A 4414-nucleotide genomic window follows, 5' to 3' on the forward strand; every position below is an offset into this window, starting at 1 on the left:
TATATATAAAATCACCCTGTATCACCCCCATACATAGTGTGCATATATTTAGGTATGAGTGTGTACATGCAGTATATATTTTCATGTATATATGCATTATTTTGGAAATTTAAATTTATCCATCCATCCACTCATCCACCTATCCATCTATATCTTTCTATCCATCAATCTAGAGAGATGTAGTGGAACAGAAGAATGCCTCAATAATCGACATTTAATTTGGGAGAAGACCTTGTCACAAATCTTACGGAAGTATACGTAAAGATGTGCTTTGGGGATGCTAATTTTTGTAATGATTGTTTGCAACTGTGCTTGCCTATTAGTAATGAGAACAAAAAGGAAGAGCAACTTGAGGAAAGGGTGTCAAAGCAGTGTAAATATGGGTATATTGAGAGGAAAAAAAATTAGAAAGGAGTGATCTGTTGGGAAGATTTTTCTTTTCTACTTGCTAGGGGATGGAGAGAAGATGGGAAATGCCAAAACTGGTGGGATGTGGTAGACGGCAGGTAAAAATGCTGCTGGCATCTCTGCTACCCTTCTTGAAATCCAGGCTACAATGGTTATGGGCAACAGGGAGGCAGGTATCATACTTGACCAAGCTTAGTGCAGCTGCGTGGAGGACATTTTTTAAAAGGCAAGTGTAATCCACTGCTTCCCAAAGAGATCATGGAAAACTTTTCAAAGAGACAGACTGAAGAGTTGCAGGCTGTTTTTATACCAGTCCTATTCATTTCATGTATTTCCTTGGACTTGTTCAAAGACAGGAAATAAGCTATGAAATTTGAATTTGTGAACTCTAGGCACACAAATAAATAAGTACTATTTTTAGATTTCATTATCTGATACTTTTGAAGATATATTTAACAACTTAGTGCTAGTTAAATACTAAAAATCACTTCTCGGCCTTTTGACTAAGATCAAGTGAAAAACAGCAATGTTTATAAGCAAAAAAAAAAAATTACCATGATTCATCATTTAAAAAGAGAGATTTTTAAAAATTAATGTAATAAATTTTAGAGTATGAGTATTTTATTCTGTTAACAAAAATAAAACTATATATATAATCTGCAAATTTTTTAAAAGACATTTTGGTTGGTAAAAAGCTTTTTGAGACCCCTGCTGACAACTGAGGGGAACTGCATCCATGTTGCCCTTATCAGAAAGTGAATACATAATTTTCCTCAGTAGCCTAGTCACCTTAAAAAATATATATATATATATATGCCATTTCACAAATGTAAAAGATGCATTACTATACGATAAGTGTATAAAGGTGAATTCTTAAAAGAATATGATTTCTTACACATAGAGATTTTTGTTTTGCTTAAGGCTTATAGGTCTCCTAAACATTTTCATGTCTTATATCATATAAAATTACTATTTTGGTTTATTTTTTTCAAATATGAAAAATTGCATAACTCTTTACAAATATAGCTATTATGAGAATAAAAATACCTAGAATTTTCAAAGATAATGTGGTATTTTAATAAAGAATGAATGCCAATGTAAATAATTTTACCTGAAAAATACATTCATTTCTCCAATAATTTTACTGAGGGCATATTCTATATTAGATATTATTCTATGTCCTAGAAACAAGTTGTCTATATCATATTGATCAAGTACCTTGCTTTCAAGAACTTACATCTTTTGGAAGAATAGATAAATAATTATACAATTTCGGATTTCAATTAGTGTGCTAAAACATTACGACATAGAAAGGGGACAGAGTGATAAGAAAGTAACATTGTTACGTCGGGAGAGGGGTCAGAGATTGCTTCACTGAAGAGGCAAAATGTAAATTAAAACCTATATGCTGATTGATATAGCAATGTAAATTTTAAGTAGACAGAAGCAATTGAAAGATTTGGAAGGTAAAGGTGAAGGATAAATATGTAAACATAAAAATTTTACATAACGAGAACAAAGCTTGGCTCAATCCCCACTAGAGTTTATAATGTAAATCTTTGTTCTCTCCAGTGGGCATCTAGATGCAGTGAAAAGATCAGGGTCTTTGAACCTAGACAAACAGAACTTGAGAAGTCCTAAGGCTGGCTAAGACAAACCTCAGACAAGTTTCTGAACCCCTCTTAGGTCACTGCATCATCTGCCAATTATTGATAACTGTACCTACTCAAAAGGTTTTCTTGATAATAAAAACTGATAAACTATGTTAAAGGCCTATGCATAATAGGCACTCAGTAATTTTTCATTAACCTTTCCTCTGATTCAAGGGTTCCCTGGATCGCACCTCCCTAATAAGTCTCAGCTCAGGTATGAGAGACAATGAGATGCAGTGAGTAAAAATATCCACAGGGCAGGCAGGCAGCTAGATGTGAAGTTGAGTTTATAAATAGCCAAGGGCAAAGATGCCACTTTTGTCTTCTTTGTAAACCCTAGGCCTAACACAGGAGCTGACATAGAGTAGGGAAAAACACTTGTTAAAGAAAAATGAGACTCAAAAAAACTAGCGTTAGGTAATCCACATAATATAGTGTATGGTCCCAAAGTCATGTAAAAAGAAGACCAAGATTTTATGATCTCGATGGCTCCCAAACAGTCTAATAATCTATGATACTATGACCTCATTGCTTTCAGCTGTGGAAACAGTAATATGACGAGGTCATGTGCAACCGCAAATCTTTAAGAAATGGCTTTTGCGAAGAGGAAATTTATAATAGTTACAGAAGGCTGTGGGTGTCTTAGCATACCTACAGAAATATTAGTTCGGCGTTTCCCAAATTGTGCTCCACGATGATAAAGGAGAAATCTCGAAATATTTTCATGAAGGTAAATCTTTTTGAATGTAAAGACTTCTTTTACTTTGAGATTATGTCTTCCCTATATTTTCAGAATAGAAGTGCTTTACATTCATGAAATAACAGTGATAGCAAATGGAATACTCTATTGAACTTTTTGGAAAAATAAGATATCGCAAATCAGAGAGAGCACATCAATTTTATGTTATGTGAAATACATCCCCAAAGAGGAAAGGGCAATTCTGGAGGAGCTTATTTAAAAAAGAGTAGATCCAAGGAAGAAGAGGTCTAATGTGAGTTTCATGAGGGGAGCAGGCTCAAAGGTTTAGGGCAGAAGGGGCAAAAGAGAGATTGGAAGGGCAACTGATACAGAAGCTACACTGTGAATAACAAGGCCAACGCGACATGGACCAAGTAAAGACTTGAATATAGTAAAGTTCTTCTTTCTTTAGGAGAAGTTGGGAGGCTGCAAGCATTTGAGTAACCATGGATTCATGTCAGCCCAGAAAGTAGACTGAGGTCGAGAGAGATGAATAGAAGGAAAGACTTGTTATTTAAAATCCCTATATTGTTGCTTAGTCTTGGACTACATTTCTCAAGATCAAACTGGGTTGATAATAATGCCCCAAAAATATCAGAGTAGAAAAAGATGCAAAGGGAAGTCAGTGAGCACTCTAAAAATATCTTAGCGTAGAATTTTTCAGGATTCCCAGTTCCGTACTGATTCAGGTTCAAGCTGAACTTGATACCTCTGTGTACTCGTTCAGTTCCATAACTAGCTTCTCCTTAAGTCAGCTTGGCTAGAACCTTTGCTTCCTTAACTTTTTTTTTCAGTTGCCTGTTGCACATGTCTTCCATGTAAACTTACTAACTGCACATGTATTCTCCTTCATCAGATAAACTATTCAGTGTTCTACCTGCACTTATGTAATCAGATTACACTACAATAATTTCTACTCACTGATACATGTTTGGTTTAAGTATTCTCAAATCATTCCATTTTTGAGTACTGTAAATACTGAGTATGTGTGTGCCCTTTTCATCCACTAAACCACAATCATCTTAAGGGCCCTGGCTAAGATCTCTCTCTCTCTCTAGCACAGTGTCAAGTTTGGATTCAAATGCTAGCTCTATCATTAACTAGATGTGTGAATATGGGAAATGATTTAAAAGTAGTTGTGCCTCTGTTTCTTCATCTGTAGGAGATAATAATACTGATCTGCTTCAGAGAATTCTGTGAGATTAAATATTTATAAGAATGACTGATATTTAGTATGTGATCAATAAATGTTAGGGGGGGAGGGATGTTGTTAAAAGTGTAGACTCTAGAACAGTATTCCATGGGATCAATTCTCAGCCCTATCATTTCTCAGCTCAGTGATTTTTAAGCAAGTTACTTGACCTCTCTGTACCTCAGTTGCCTCGATTTCAAAAATGGAATGATTAAACCCACTTCAATAGATTTTTAGGGAGGACTAGGAAAATTTATATATCTCTTAGAACAGTATTCACAATGTATAAGGTGCTCAGATTATTATTAAAAATCAAGGAGGTTCTTTGTATGAACCTTTTTACTCTCCGAGTTATAGATTTGGGGCAGTTCAACATAACCGATAAGTCTCAATTACTTCTTTTTTTTTTCCTTTTCCATTCCT

This window comes from Pteropus alecto, unplaced genomic scaffold, assembly GCF_000325575.1.
Source record: "Pteropus alecto unplaced genomic scaffold, ASM32557v1 scaffold270, whole genome shotgun sequence".
Taxonomy (NCBI): Eukaryota; Metazoa; Chordata; class Mammalia; order Chiroptera; family Pteropodidae; genus Pteropus; species Pteropus alecto.